At 35.6% G+C, this 17,526-nt stretch overlaps 1 pseudogene; it reads right to left on the bottom strand.

The window, feature by feature from the left end:
- Positions 1-5,014: 5,014 nt before the first annotated feature.
- On the bottom strand, positions 5,015-5,141 carry LOC120096848 (U2 spliceosomal RNA; annotated as a pseudogene).
- Positions 5,142-17,526: the final 12,385 nt, after the last annotated feature.

Here is a 17,526-nt window from a genome sequence, read left to right as displayed (position 1 = left end):
TGTGGAAGTATTTTATAATGTGAAGTGACTGAGTTGCTAGACTCCTACAAAGAGGGGCATCAACTCTCACTTACATTTAATGTCTATATTTTTTAGATGTTGGAACGTTTGATACCTACAATCCTTGTGTTCCTCCATGTTCCAGCAGCTTGGTGCAATCAGCAGATAGACTGAAATAGGAATCCTCATCATTGTGGAAATGCTACTTTTCTTGTCATTGCTAAATTACTTGTCAGAAAAGCAGATTCCTATGTCTTTGAGTTACTATGGTGCATATACTTGGAAACAATTGTTTTAATACTCATAACACTCTTGAGTCCAACTCCTTAATTAGTTTTAATTAGCTTGAGCCCCAAAAAGTCTTTTTTTCTTTTTTCAGTGTTCCTTCTTTTTCTAATTCAAATTAGAATTTTTTTGTCATATTACTACAAAGTTAATTATGCTGCCTTTATGGAAAATAGTTATATTTGCTTCATCATAGATAAATAAATATATAAAGTCAACTGAAAATGCTATTGTTTGTGGTAGTTTTATTAAACATAACATGGTATTATATTTCTCAGAAAGATTATATTTCTTCATTAAAATTACACAAGTTTTTCACCACCAGTTAAAAGTTTAAATTGACTAATTAACATTCACTTAAATTTCATAAAGTTGTGTGGCAAACTTATAACCTGAAATTGTAAAACAAAATTCATGGCGAAATGTACAAAATGGAGTTTATTAAAGTAAGCCATATTAAATAGGAAAAGATTTGAAAAATCATTATGTCAAATTGAATATCACATGGTATATAAAAATGTTAATGTGTCATTGTCTGTAAATCTCTTACACTCCATCAAATGTTTCTATCCCAAATAACAAATGAAAGTGGGATGGATATTTTGATTTTACTTATGAGGGTGTTTAGAGCAATCACTTACTGTAGTTCTTATTTATAGCTAAGCATTTGTTTTTCTAAGATGGTACCTAAAGAGGCTATAAAAAAGGAATTAAAAATGAAAGTAAAGTCATTCTTTCAATACTAATACTAAATTGTATAATTGTATTTAATACTGAATTGGTGCATTTTCTGGTAGAACAAAAGCTGGTTAAATTTGATTACATAGCTCTATAAATGCATGTACATAAGATTTCTACCAGCAACCTTTATAGCATGGTGAAAGTAGCACCTCATTTAAAATTAAAGTGAGAAGTGCACTGAAAATTATTTTATACATGGTAATCAAGCAGGCATACGAATATACAAATGTGTCTGAGCAAGATCTAGGTGAAGAAAACATTAAGCATAGGCAGGGTGGTATACACCTTCAATTGCAGGAGACAGGCATGCAGATCTCTGAATTCAAGGTTATTCTACAAAGCAAAATCCAGGACAGCCAAAGCAGTGAAGAAGATGGAAATCAGAAAGCTAGTGATAATATAATAGAACAAGGGGCTTCTGTTCCAGCTCCTGCAAGCAGCAGAATGCACTAGAATTGCCCATGTGGCATTTGCTTTAGAGAAAAATAGAAGGGACTACTGGGACAATTCATTCTGATTTGATGGAGCTAAGAAAATAGCAATTTAGAAGAGACCAGCATCACCGACGAGAAATCTTCTGGGAAGTATTTTATGAGAGCATCATAAAGTTCTGTTGCTCTGTTCCAGAGATAGCCAATATTGTACCTCATGCTGCAGCTGTACTGGGTAATATGTAAGAGTCACCCAGGTATTTCTGGTTTTGAAGGCATGAAAGGGTCATGAGGAGTGCCTGAGATTAAGCACTGTGAGAGGATATGGAAGGCTATTGGTGAGGGTGCAGTCTCAATTTTAATTTATGACCCAGGACTCAAGTCATCGTGCATGAGGCTTGGCACCATGAAGAGAGTCTATTAGAAGTTATTGGAGATGTCTAGCTGGAACAGAAGACCTCAGTGTATTGCAGATGCCAGTACCATGGAATGATCACCAGGAACAGCTGCAATAGTGGAGAGGATCAACCAGAGCATAGAATTCTATAAAGTGCCGAGCTGGAGAAGTGAACCAAGGAGGAGCCCAGAAGATCATGTGTGAACCCCAAACATTGAAACAAGAAGCTTTAACATTGAAGTTGCCTCGGAAACTACAAGATTTTTGAAGTAACAAAGCCATAGGATATGAGCTGAAGAATGCTGCTAATGGGGAGTATACCCAGACCAGGAAAAGAAGTTTGTTTCAGTCAACATAGATGAAAAAGGAGTTGGAGATCTGAAGTTTGCTTTGACATAGGCATTGAGATGAAGAGTTTGACACTTGCCCAGCAGGTTTCCTGTCTTGTTTTGGATATTATATTTAAACTTGTTTAGTCCCATGCTGGTATGGGCATCAAGAAATCTGTTTGGCTTTATCTCCTAGGATACTACCATGCTTGAATATAAGTTTAGCTGGGTAGGATCTGGCCTCAAAGTCACATTACCTTAATATGCTATTCCCTAGAATACAAAATTCAGCTCTGTTTCACTTCCTGGTGTCCCTTTAATTCTCAAGCCATATATTTTATATTTTTAATTTCTAAGTTTATCATGCTTGCTCAAAATGCTCTTCATGAGGTATAACCAGAGAGCAAAGTCTCTGCTAGGCTTTTTTGAGACTTCCATTGTCAATACAATTAATAAGAATCTCTTTAACTTATATTCATTTAGACTCTTCAAAGGCAAAAAACAGCTACATTATTCACCATAATGCCACAAAAACAGACTCTATGATACATACTGAAATTCTTTTGTGAAGAAACCTCTTGTGCTGGGCCTGCACCTTTCAAATTACGCTCAGCAAAAGTCTTCCATTTTCCCTACCAGGACATGTCCCTACAAGGACATGTCCTTACAAGGACAACTCATTAATCACTATTTAAAGCCTTCTACCACTTTCCAAATCCAAAGTCCCGAAATCCATCTTTTTCCATAAAATGCACGGTCAGGCTATTACATTCAGTCTCTAATACCAACTTCTGTCTTGGTTAGGGTTTTAAAACACCAAACCAAGGGGACTGGTAAAGAAAATCCTTTCATCACATAATAATCAAAACATTAAATGTGCAGAACAAAGAAAGAATATTAAAACTGTAAGTGGAAAAAGACAAGAAACATATAAAGGAAGACATATTAGAATTACACCAGACTTCACTAAAGAGATACTTAAAGCCAGAAGAGCCTGGTCAGAGGTCATGCAGACTCTTAAGGGAACATAAATGCCAGCCCAGACAAATATACTCAGCAAAACTCTCATTTAACATAGGTGGCAATACCAAAATAGTCCAGGACAAAACCTAATTCAAACAGTATCTATCTACCAATCCAGCCTTACAGAGGATTCTAGAAGGAAAACTCCAACAGGAGGTGGGTGCATAAACCAAAGAAAAGACAAGATATTATTCATCACACCAGAAAGGAGAGAACAATGTGTACATAATACCATCTTAAAAATAAACATAGCAGGAACTAACAATCATCTGTCTTTAGTATCTCTCAGTATTACTGGACTCAACTCATCTAAAAAAGACATAAGCTAACAGACTGGATAAGCAAATAGGATCCAGCATTTTTCTGAATACAAGAAACATACCTCAATAACAAAGACAGGTACTACTTCATAGTAAAATGCTGGGGAAAAAAGATCAATTAAGCAAATGGTCCTCAGAGACAAGCTGGAGTAGCAACTCTAATATCAAATAAAAAGACATTCAACAAATATTATCACATGAGATGAGGAAGGGCACTTCATATTTATCAAAGGGAAAATCTACCAACATAAAGTCTAAATTCTAGACACCTATGCCTCAAATGCAAGGGCACCCACGTTCATAAAAAATTTACTATTGCTTCACTCCTTTAAAAGGGGAACAAGAATACCCTTGGGAGGGAATAGGGAGGCAAAATTTAGAACAGAAGCTGAAGAAACACCCATTCAGAGCATGCCCCTCATGTGGCCCATACATATACAGCCACCAAACTAGATAAGATGGATGAAGCAAAGAAGTGCAGGCTGACAGGAATCGGATGTAGATCTGTCCTGAGAGACACAGCCAGAATATGGCAAATATATAGGCGAATGCCAGCAGCAAACCAATGAACTGAGAATGGGACGCCCGTTGAAGGAATCAGAAAGGACTGAAAGAGCTTGAAGGGGCTTGATACACCATATGAACAGCAATGCCAACCAACCAGAGCTTCCAGGGACTAAGCCACTACCCAAAGACTATACATGGACTGACCCTGGGCTCCAACCTCAAAGGTAGCAATGAATAGCCTAGTAAGAGCACCAGTGGAAGGGGAAGCCCTTGTTCCTGCCAAGACTGAACCCCCAGTGAACATGATTGTTGGGGGGAGGGCAGTAATGGGGGGAGGATGGGGAGGGGAACACCTATATAGAAGGGGAGGGGGAGGCGTTAGGGGGATGTTGGCCTGGAAACCGGGAAAGGGAATAGCAAGTGAAATGTAAATAAGAAATACCCAAGTTAATAAAGATGGAAGAAACAAAAAAGAAATTTACAAAACCTCAAAACACACATTGAGCCATACAAAATACCAGTGAGAATCTTCAAGACCCCATTGTCACTAATGGATAGGTCATTGAAGCAGAAAACCATTTGACTGAACAAGGGGATCACAACGGAGGAGTTAAAGAAAAGACTGAAGGAGCTGAAGGGTTTTGCCATAACATAGGAAGAAAAACAAACCAACCAGACCCCACCAGAGCTCCCAGGGACTAAACCACCAACCAATGAGTAAACATAGAAGGACGCATGACACAGTTACATATGTAGCAGAGGATGGCATTGTCCAGCATCACCAGAAGGAAAAGCTCTTGGTCTGGTGAAGGCTTATTTCTCCAGTGTAGGATGATGCCAGGGCATTTTGCTTGGAATGGATGGGTGGGAGTTGAATCATCCTCATAGAAACAGGAGGAGAGGGGAGGTGATTTGGGAGAGGGAGAAAGGGGGATAACATTTAATATGTAAATACACAAAATATACAAGAAAAAATAAAATAAAAAGTAAAACATATCTGTTAAGAAAGCCATTATTCAAAAGTGCATTTATACTCACTTTATTTTTTTACGATTATGTGTGAACAAAAATACTACACTTGATCTTAGCCAAAAGGCCGAGAAGCGATATGTGTGAACAAAAATAAGACAAACATTAAATTAGGGTGTAATTCCCATCCAATTTGACATTTAAAATTGCATTTTTGTTACAACAACTTTATTCTCAAATAATAAATTTGGACCATAAAAAAGGAAACAGAAAATAAACAAAGAAACAGTGAATTGAATAGAGGTAATGAAGCAAATGAATTTAACAGATATCTACAGAACATTTCTCCCTAAAACCAAAGAATATATCTTCTTCTCATCACCTCATAATATCTTCTCCGAAATCGACCAATTAGCTTGTCACAAAGCAAGCCACAGATGATATAAAAAGATTAAAATAATATCATGCATCCTATCAGATCTCCATGGCCTCAGGCTGATATTCAATAACAACAAAAAAACAGAAAGCCCACAAACACTTGGAAACTGAACAACTCTCTCTCAATGATAACTTTATCAGAGAAGAAATAAAGAAATGAAGACTTCCTGGAATTCAATGAAAATTTTGACACAAGAAGACACTAATGGGATACAATGAAAGCAGTGCTAAGAGGAAAATACATAGCACTATGTGCACTAATAAACAAACTGGAAAGAACATCCTCTAGCATTCACAATATATCTGAAAGCTCTAAACCAAAAAGAAGCAAATACACCCAATGAGAGTAGAAGGCAGGAAATCATCAAATCCAGGGCTGAAATCAACCAAGTAGATGCAAAGAGAACTATACAACGAATCAACAAAACCAGGAGCTGGTTCTATGACAAAATCATCAAGATAGATAAACCCTTAAGAAGCCTAACCAGAGGGCACAGAGACAGTATCCAAATGAACAAAACTCAGAAATGAAAAGGGAAGCATAACAATAGAAACTGGGGAAATTAAAAAAATCATCATATCCTACTATAAAAGCTCATATTCAACAAAACTGGAAAATCTGGATGAAGTGGAAAATTTTCTAGACAGATAACAGGTACCAAAGTTAAATCAGCATCAGATCAACCATCTAAATAGTCTCATAATTCCTAAAGTAGAAGCAGTAAAAAAGAAAACATTTGCAACCAAAATCCACTGAAGACTAGAAGTTTTTAGTGCAGAATTCTATCAGACCTTCAAAGAAGACGTAATACCAATACTTTTCAAACTATTTCACAAAATAGAAATAGAAGGCATACTACCCAATTGGTTCTATGAAGACACAATGACACCTAGACCTAAACCACATGAAGACCCAAAAAAGAGAGAGAACTTCAGACCAATTTGCCTTGTGAATATTGATGCAAAAATACTGAATAAAATTCTCGTAAACCTAATCCAAGAACACATCAAGATGAACATTTGCCAAGTAGGCTTCATCCCAGCGATGCAGGGATAGTTCAGTACAAGGAAATCCATCAACCTAATCAAATATAAATGAACTCAAAGAAAAATAAATGACATGATCATCTGATTAGATGCTGAAAAAGCATTTGACAACATTCAAGACCACGTTATGATAAAAGTCTGGGAAAGATAAGGAATTCAAGGCCCATACCTAAATATAGTAAAAAGAATGTACAACAAACCAGTAGTTAAAATCACACTAAACAGAGAGAAATTTGAAGCAATCCCACTAAAACCAGGGATTAGGCAAGGCTGCCTACTCTCACCCTACATATTCAATATGGCACTCAAAGTCCTTGCCAGAGCAATTAGACAACAAAAGTAGATCAAAGGAATAGAAATTAAAATGGAAAAAGTCAAAGTATCACTATTTGCAGATGAAACAATAGTATCCTTAAATGACCACAAAAATTACAACAATGAACTCCTAATCCTGAAAAACAACTTCAGCAATGTAGCTAGATATAAAATTAACTGAAAATCAAAGAATTCTTCTACTCAAAAGATAAACAAGCTAAGAAAGAAATTAGAAAAACAACACCATTTAAAATCTTCCATGCTCATGGATTTGGCAGGATTAATTATAGTATAAATGGCCATCTGGCAGAAAGCAATCTATAGATTCAATGAAATGCCCATCAAAATTCCAACTCAATACTTCATAGAGTTAGAAAGAGTAATTTGCAAATCCATTTGGAATGAAAAAAAAAACAAGATACCAAACTTATTTTCAACAATAATAATAATGGGGAAATCACCATCCTCAAGCTGTATTATACCAGGGGCAATCCTGAGAAAAACTGAATAGAATTGGTACAGAGGCAGGAATGTAGATCAATGGAATAGAATTACAGACCCAGAAATGAATCCAAACATTTATGGTCTCTTGATTTTGACAATAAACTAAGACCATCAAGTGGAAAAAAGATAGCATTTTCAACAAATGGTGCTGGTTCACAAAGGTTAGCATGTAAGAGAATGCAAATCAATCCATTCTTGTCTCCTTCTAGAAAGCTCATGTCCAAGTGGATCAAGGAACTCCACATAAAACCAGATACACTGAATCTAATAGAAGAGAAAGTGGATAAGAACCTTGAACACATGGGCACAGTGAAAAAAATTCCTGAACAGAACGACAATGGCTTATACTCTATGATCAACAGGGGCCAAATGGGACCTCATAAAATTGCAAAGCTTCTGTAAGGCAAAGAACACTGTCAATAGGACAAAATGACAACCAACAGACTGGAATGTATCTTTACCATCCCTATATCTCATAGAGGGCTAATATTAAAAATATACAAAGAATTCAATAAGTTAGACTCCAGAAAACCAAATAACCCAAAATGGGGTCCAGAGCTAGCCAAATAATTCTCAATTGAGAAATATTGAATGGCCAAAATGTTTAGCATACTTAGTCATCAGGGAAAAGCAAATCAAAATAACACTGATATACCACCTCACACCAAACAGAATAACTAAGATCAAAAAATAAAGCTATAGGATATACGAGCAAGGATGTGGAGAAAGAGGAATATTTCTCTATTGTTGGTGGCAATATTTCTGGTACCACCACTCTGGAAATCAGTCTGGACGTTCCTCAGAAAATTCGACCTTGCACTACATGAGGACGCAGGTATACATCTCCTGGGAATATACCCAAAAGATGCTCCAACATACAACAAAGACACATGTTCCACCATGATGATAGCAGACTTATTTATAATAGCCAGAAGCTGGAAAGAATCCAGATGCCCTTCAACAGAGGAATGGATAGAGAAAATTGTGGTATATCTACACAATGATGTACTGCTCAGCTATCAAAAACAATGACTTAACAAAATTCATAGGCAAATGGATTGAAATAGAAAATATCATCCTGAGTGAGGTAATCCAATCACAGAAAAACACACATTATATGCACTCATTGATAAGTGGATGTTAGCCAAAAGACTCGAATTACCCAAGATACACTCCACAGGTCACATGAAGCTCAAGAGGTAGGATGACCAAAGTGTGGATGCTTCACTACTTCTTAAAAGGTGGAAGAAAAATATTCATAGGAAAAGATATTGAGGCAAAGTTTGAAGCAGAGACTGAAGGAATGGCCATTCATAGCCTACCCCACTTGTGGCCCATATATATTCAGTCACCAAAACTAGATAAGATTGATGAAGCTAAGAAACTGCATGCTGACAGGAGCCAAATATAAATGTCTCCTAGGAGACACAGCCAGAGAAAATCAAACACAGAGGTGAATGCTAGCAGCAATTGACCTGAGAATGGGACCCCCATTCAAGGAATTAGAGAAAGTATTGAAAGAGCCAAAGGGGCTTGCAACCCCATAAGAACAATAATGCCAACCCACCAGAGCTCCCAAGGACTAAGCTACAACCCAAAGACTGTACATGGACTATATAAATGTCTCCAGCTCCATATGTAGCAGAGGATGGCCTTATTGGGCACCAATGGAAGGAGAAGTCCAGGGCCCTGCCAAGGTTGGACCCTCATGGTAGAAGACTATCAGGCGTGGGCATGAAGGAGGGCTGGATGGGGATGGGAACACCCTTATAGAAGATGCAGAGGGGGATGGGATCAGGGCCTTATATCTGAGAAATGGGGAAAGGAAAAACATTTAAAATATAAGTAAAAAAATTCAATAAAAGAAAAAAATACAAAAAAATGGCTCCAGGAAATTCTTAGGCAAATGGATGAAACTAGAAAATATCTACCTTAGTGAAGTCACTCAATCACAAAAGAACACCCATGGTATGTAGTCACTGATAAGTGGTTATTAGGCATAAAGCCTGGATTACACATGATGCAACTGAAAAACTGTATGAAATTCAAGAGGAAGGTAGATCAAAGTGCGGATTCTTTAGTCCTTCTAAGAAGGGGGAATAGAATACTCATGGGAGTTAGAGGATGAGAGAGACTTGCAAAGAAGAGAGTAGGGAGAGGTGGAATAAAGGGGTCTGAATTAGGTATGGGAGGAAACAGATACTCATTTACAGAGGGTCCAGAGTTTGAACAGTGGTGTGTAGCAATGGGGGATGGAGAACTGAGGGTAGCCACCAGCAAGTCTCTTATGCCGATAAAGCAAGTGGATTCCAGGAGCGAACAGGGATGAGATTAGCTCAAATGTCCAACAATGGAAGGAGAACCAGTAGACACCATATCTAGAGGTTAGCTAAGCCCTGGGTTGGGGGGATGAGGCCAACCAGTCATCTCTAAATTTTGAACCCACAATTACTCTTGCTTAAAGGAAATAGCGAGACAAAGTGTGGAGCAGCAACTGAAAGAAAGGCCACCAAGAGACTGTCCTAACTGAAGAACCATCTCATGTACAGACACCAATCCCAGACACTATTGCTGAAGCTACAGGAGCTTGATATATCTGTCTCTTATGAGGCTATGGGAGAGTCTGAGAAATACAGAGGCAGATGCTCCCAGCCAACCATAGGACTAAGCATGTGGAAAACAAAGGAGGAATTAGGAAAATGACTAAGTAACTGAAAGTATTTGCAACCCTGTAGGAATAATAGAAATATCAACCAACCCAATACCCCAGATCTCCCAGGGATTAAAACACAAACCAAAGAGTACACATGGAACAACCCATGGCTCCATCTGTATATGTAATAGAGGATGGCCTTGTTGGGCATCAATGGAAGGAAAAGCCCTTGGTCCTGTGACAGATCAGTGACCCAGTGTAGAGGTATGCGAGGGCGGGGAGGTGGGAGGGAGTGATGGGTGGGTGGAGGAGCACCCTCATAGAAGCAGGTGGAGGGGATATGTTATAGGGGTTGTGGAGAGAGGGGAAACCAGGAAAGGGGATAACATTTGAAAGGTAAATAAATAAAAAACCAAAGGAAAAAGGAAAAAGATGAAAATATGTTCTACATGGAGTATATTCTCTCAGTAACTCTCTCTCACCTAAGTGACCCCTTATCAATTTACTTCCATTATTACCAAGAATATTTTGGATACACATTTATGTCAAATATGTAAATACATGGATTTATATATAAAGTAAAACCACATGTTAGTGAAATTATGAATAAAAATGATGTGTAATATGAAGGAGTAGTTTTTAGTGGGTTCCTACTTTAGAAAATGTGAGTAAGGAATACCTTAATATAAGATAGAGTTTTATATAATATTAACATTCAAAGTAAAGAGCAAAAATGGGACTGTCATAAGTAGGAAAATAATAATCATGATTTAATCTTTCTATATTGAGCTTGCTATTCACGATTAACTTTACTTACAAAGACATCCAACTTGTGTTATAAATTACAGATGTTTACCAACAGAAGAATGCATACAGAAACTGTGGTTATTTTATACAATGGAATACTATTCAGCTATTAAGAATGAGGATATCATGAGTTTTGAAGGCAAATGGACGAAACTAGAAAATATCTTGACTGAGGTAAATGAGACTCAAAAGACATGCATGGTATATGGTAAGTATTCACTAAATGTGGATATTAGCCAAAAAAGTACAGACATCCCAGGATATAGTCAGGAATGTTAACAAGCTAAAGGGCCCAAGTGAGGGTGCCTCAATCCCACTTGGGAGGGAGAAGAAAGCAATGACGGCAGGGCTCAGAGGGAGGTATGTGGTTGCCAGAGGGGACAAAGAGGGGAAAATTGGAACATCATCAGGTATGGGGTGGACAGGAGTGAAGCCGTGAGGGTGAACAGAAAGAATGAAAATAGGCAACCTAGGGAGATAAGAGATGGGGTGAACCTCTATAATGTACTAGAGACCTGGAAGGTGAGAAAAAGTTCCAAGTGGTGGAGAAGGAACTTGTAAAATCCACTTCCAGTGGAAAAACATGGAATCAAGTGGAGGGATGTGGTTGCTATCCCACAGTCAAAAACTGACCCAGTATAATTTCTGTCTGAAGGAACTGGGGGCACAAAATTGGAAAAGTGACTGAAAGAAAGGAGGTTCATTGACTGGCCCAAATGGGGATGCAGCTCAAGGGGAGCCTCCAAGGCCTGAAACTATTACTGATGCTATGGTATGCTTACAGACAGGAGCTTAGTATGGTTGCCCTCCAAACAAGTAGCTGAGTCAGGTGCAGATATTTAACCCCACCAATCTACAGAACCTGTGGATGCCTGTGGTTGAATTAGAGAAAAGCTGAAAGAAGCTGAGGAGGAAGGAGACCCCATAGGAAGACCAGCATGTTACTTAAATAGGTAAAGATACCAATGAACAAGAGAATATTTTCAATGATAATTAGTAGAATTTAAATGTATTAGATACACATTTGCTTCACTCATGGTCTCAACTATTTATCCATCTTAATTAAAGTAATACAATTTCTGTATGACATGACTTGAAGTTTTATGGAATCCTTTGTTCCTTTGGATTGTATTTGAGCTTTTAAATAAAAGTTCTTGGAGAAAAATCTGCTTTAATATGACTCTACAATTTGATGAAAAAATTCTCAGAATTGTGAAAATTTGAGGCTATTGTCACAGAGTCTATCTTTGAAATTAGACAAACAATAGTGATATTATAAAAGAAGGTCACTTGATGTGATTTTTGGAATTAAAACTTATCCCAGAGCATACACTCCTACCATGTGTAGTGAAAGCAATTTATTGTTGCTTTTCAGTATTGGAAAAGAAAAAGTTCATGCTGTCAATGATTGACCTTTACAAAGAAAAATGCAGAGTTATGAGTAATAGGAAAGCAATATATTTGTTATTTTATAAGTAGCATCTTCTCTTAGGCTACTGTATAATTTGAATACATTTATTTTAATCTCTGTTGAAATAAGTGGCTGCTATATTATATTATCCTACATTTTAGAAAACATTTGATGTTAGTAATTTCTAAATTTCAAATATTACAGAAAGTATATGTTTTTTATTCAGATTTTTCTTATTTTATAAGTATAATAAAGTATAAAATTAGTTTTAAAAATTTGTATTTTTAATAAAACAAAACTCCTCACCTGACACATTGTAGCTAATTCTTATAATTTAATATTCATTTTAAGATTACATGATAAAAATCCTCTTTAAAACAGTGTTTCATAGTAGATTATTGTCATAAATAAATTCATTTTTAACATTTGATTTTTATTTCTTACCTCTTTTTCCTTTATATATTAAAGGATTGCTCCATTATATATTTCAAAGAATGTCAATTCTGTAATATACAACAGTATTTTATGAGATTCAATTTAGATTTAAATTTATAAAATCACTCACCTATAACTACTACTATTGTGTATTCATCATATCTTTCATCATTTTAGAAATAGAAGATTAAAGGTATTTATTTCTTGAGCCCCACTTGCACTTGTAAAATAATCTCGTAGTTCTGAACTGTTCTTCTTAATGTATTAGTATAAATTAAGACACATGTTATTAGTATAAATTAAGACCCCTAGCCTTTATCCTAAACAAAGATGGCATTTAAAAGTTATAAATCTAGATATTTATATGTCTATGCTAGATAATTCCTGGGAAATATATTAAGATTTATAATGATTACACTAAATGTTATTTTTATTTTAGTAACTGATTCCTTACCATCATGGATGTGTATTGATCCATAGAGTACTGTTGCTCAAAGAGCCTTCTGGTTTTAAAGTCGAATGAACTTGTAAATGGACTTAGTTTGATCTAATTCTTTGGAAATCCTTTTTGTATTAAAAAGATTAAATATAAGCACTTTTTGATTTGTATGAATAAATATACCTTTTAGGATATGATGGGATTTGTAGTTTGATATTTCTTTAATATTCTCCTGTATTTTCAACTACGAAAACTACAGCCACCACCGTCAGCATTCAATGATGTTTGCTTCCAGCCTCAGAAGACTCATGTGATTCTGTCAGCCACTACTGTTTATTCATATAATTTTATGGAAGCTGAGGTATGGTTGAAGAGTCATTCCAACTAGAGTTAAGAATGTCAAATCTTCTGAATACATCATCTGTGATAGGGTCATTTATTATCCATAAAATGTTTAAACTGCCAGCAGGGATTCCTTTCCTTGCTATTATCTACATACCTGCTTTGGTTATCTCATAAAATTATGAAAGAAATGAGTGAGGGCTATTGTAAGTGTGTGTTTAGTTTCCTAACATCCACCTTGATGTTCATGTTTATACAGGTGTCTATGAGAGAAATATATAATCTGCATATCTGGGTCAGTAGAAGATAAGCTTGAGTGACTTTGAATAAATTTTGGAAGTTACATTCCTCCCTATAATATAAATATAAATGTGTATTATATAAAGTATATATATATACTAATATGTTTATAATGGTGAGGCACATACATATATAGAAACACACATGTACACACATATATACACAAAAATATATTATGCATATACATATGCATACACATATATAAATATATGAATATATTTATATATAAATATATATCAAACAATAGTATTTGCTATGGGAAACACATTCTGCTGTTTCTGTGATTTAACATTATAAAGTGATTTGTCATTGAATAGGTAGTCTGATTTATGTAAAGAGTAGATATAAAGTGTGTTATACCTCTGCTTTATAAGGGAGTCAACTTTATCTGTTTCTCCACTTTTATAAAGATATTTACTTCCTTCCATTCAGTTTATATTTGCATAATAAGAAAGTTAAGATAATGAGAAGAATATTTTATAGTACAACCCCAAACTTACATAAGCTTCTGGGTATTCATTATACATAGAATGTTAAAGATATAGTAAAGTTGAAGAAACTAGTTATTTCAATTATATAAACATTACTGACAAGTCTAGACACCTATTACAGGTTTCTTTTATTATTACCATAATTTGATTTTGTTCCTCACATTTCTTGTATTGCATGTTTAATCCACAATGTGGCAATATTTAAATTTTCCATACATTTTATTTGGTTTAATCTGATTTTGACTCAACATTGAAACAAAGGTCCTGTGTATCTTTTGTTTGCTTCATAAGGTGTCTATTAACTAGTTACATTAGCTGACATTATGCCATGATGGTCTCACCATTACATATATCATAATGCCAATTAAAAAGTACTCAGGCCTACAAGTTTGATCTGTGTTTCACTTCACCCTCTCTCATCAGGGAACCACAGCTTTAAGAATGATGAGCAAATATAGTTATTGGTATAATTTTTTTTCTCAATCATTTCTGAGACCCAGATTAAAATAAGGAAATCAGTTTTCTATTAGTATGCATATTTATATATTTTTTGTTTATCTTTCCTCTGTGAGATACTCAGTTTTAACTAGGCCTTTGTGCTTGCTAAGGGGAGCACTACTTTTTAAAAATTAACTTCATCTTTCAACTAAGCGATTATTATAATTGAGAAAACCATAAACAGGAGTCTTATAGTTAACTCAAAATTCAAGTCTTTAGATTAAGAATTCTTCACAGAATTTTGAAGTTTCACATCCTACTATTTTTCCTCCTTTCAGATAAACATGAAAGACAAAAAAAACAGAATTGTCTTCTGATTTTAGACAAACTAAAAATCAGTAGTTTGGGAGTAATTTATGAATTTATTAATTGACTTTGACAGTGTTTTTAGGTATTCATGAAACAAAATTATTGTTACTTCTCTTTTTTTAACTGATTTCAGTAGCCTTCTTAGCCAAACTTCTGGTGCAAATTTTAGGTTTCTATGATGAGTCTATACCAGTTACTCATATAAATATGTGAGATAAATAAGAAATTTTTATTACAAAATATCATCCAACAAAGGCAGTATCTAGATAATGGTCAAAATAGAAATAATAAATAAACATGGGGTCCCAGGATCCAATAGATAGATCAATACAAGTACAAGACAACGCCTGTGCTTGAGGCTAACAGATCATTGTGGCTAATCAAACATGAGAGTTAGCAGACCAAGAAGTCTACAGTGAGATTGATTCTTCTGGAAATGATAACTTCCCAGGGAAGCTGGGAAACATCCTCATTTGGGACCTTCCTCTTCTTAAACTTCTTAATTCCTGTGTATTGTTTCCTTGGTACTCTGTACCTTTTTACATAATATCACTTACTATTACTAGTACATATCATCTATGTCTTTTTGGGTCTGACTTACCTTAGTCAGGATGATATTTTCTAGTTCAATCCATTTTCCTGCAAAACTCATGATGTCCTCATTCTTAATAGCTAAATAGTATTCCACTGAGTAAGTAAATCATGTTTTCTATATCCATTCTTTTCTTGTGGAATATCTGGGTTGTTTCTAGCATCTGACTATAACAGATAAAGCTGCTATGAAGATAGTGGAAAAAGTGACCCTGTGATATGGTGGGACATCTTTTGGGTATATGCTCAAGAGTGGTATAGCTGGGTTTTCAGGTAGATGTAATTTCAAATGTCTGAAGAACCTCCAAATTGATTTCCAGAATGCTTCTACCAGTTTGCAATTTCACCACCAATGCACGAATGCTCCTCTTTCTCCACATCCTTGCCAACATGTGCCATCCCCTAAATTTTTGATCTTAGCTAATCTGACTGATACGTGATCAATTCTCAGGGTCATTTTCACTGGCATTTCCCTAATGACTAAGAATGTTGACCATTTCTTTAGATGCTTCTCAGCCATTTAAGATTCCTCTATTGTGAATTCTCTGTTTAGTTCTATACCCCAGTTTTTGATTGGGTAGTTTTTTGGAGGGTAGCTTCTTGAGTTCCTTATATGTTTTGGTTAGTTGCCCTATATAGTTGTGGGATTAGTTAATTTTTCCCAATCTGTAGTTTGCTGAATTGTCCTATTGCCTATGTACTTTGCCTTACAGAAGCCTTTCAGTTTCCTGAGGTTCCTTTTATTAATTCCTGATCTTAGAGTCTGAGCCATTGGTCTTCTCTTTAGGAAGTCCTCCCTGCGCCCATGCCAGTGAGTTCAAGACTCTGTCTCAGTTTTTATTATATTTAGTATATATGCTTTATATTGGAGTCCTAGATCCACTTGTATCTGAATTTTTTGCAAGGTGACTAGTATAGATCTATTTACACTTTTCTGCATACTGTCTGTCAATTAGCCTGGCACCATTTATTGAAGATGATTTCATTTTTACATTGTTCATTTTTGGCTTCTTTGTCAAAGATTGGGTATCCATAACTATGTGGCTTTATTTCTGGGTTGTCAACTCTCTTCCAATGTTCCATATGTCTGTCTCTGTACCAGTACCATGCAGGTTTTTATCACTATTGCTCTGTAGTACAGCTTGCATCCCTGGAATGAAGCCTATTGATCATGGTGAATGATAGTTTTGATGTGTTCTTGGACTCAGTTTGCTAGAATTTTATTGAGAATTTTTGAATTGATGTTCAGAATCAAAATTGGTCTGAATTTCCTTTCCTTTGTTGGGTTTTTAGGTGTTTTATGTATAAGAGTAATTGTGGCTTCATTGAATGAATTAGGTAGTGTTCCTTCTTTTTCTTTTTTATGGAAAAGTTTTAGCAGTGATGGAATGAGCTCTCCTTTGAAGGCTTGGTAGAAATCTGAACTAAATCCATCTGGTCCTGGGCTTTGTCTGCTTGTTTGTTTTGAGAGGTTTTTAATGACTTCTATTTCCTTAGGTGATATGAGCCTGACTAGATAGTTTACCTGCTCTTGACTTAACTTTGGTACATGGTATCTGTCTAGAAAATTATTCATTTCATCTTGATTTTTCCAGTTTTATTGAGTATAGACTTTTGTAGTAGGCCTGATTATTTTATAAATTTCCTTAGTTTCTATTGTTATATTTCCATTTTCACTTCTGATTTCGTTAATTTGGATACTATATAAGTGCCCTTCAGTTAGTTTTGCTAGGGTTTTAGTCATCTTGTTGATTTTCTCAAAGAACTACCTCGTTCTATTTGTTTCTATTTTGCTGATTTCAGTCCTGGGTTTGATAATTTCCTGCCATCTACTTCTCTTGGGTGTGCTTGCTTCTTTTTCTTTTAGGGCTTTGCTTTGCTAGTGTACGAAGATCTCTCCAATTTCTTTACCAGGGAACTTAGTGATGTGAATTTTCCTCTTAA

The sequence above is a fragment of the Rattus norvegicus genome, chromosome 14 (assembly GCF_021556685.1).
Source record: "Rattus norvegicus strain SHRSP/BbbUtx chromosome 14, alternate assembly SHRSP_T2T, whole genome shotgun sequence".
Lineage (NCBI taxonomy): Eukaryota > Metazoa > Chordata > Mammalia > Rodentia > Muridae > Rattus > Rattus norvegicus.
Note: the sequence above shows the minus strand (reverse complement) of the source record. Positions and strands in the feature narration are given on the sequence as shown.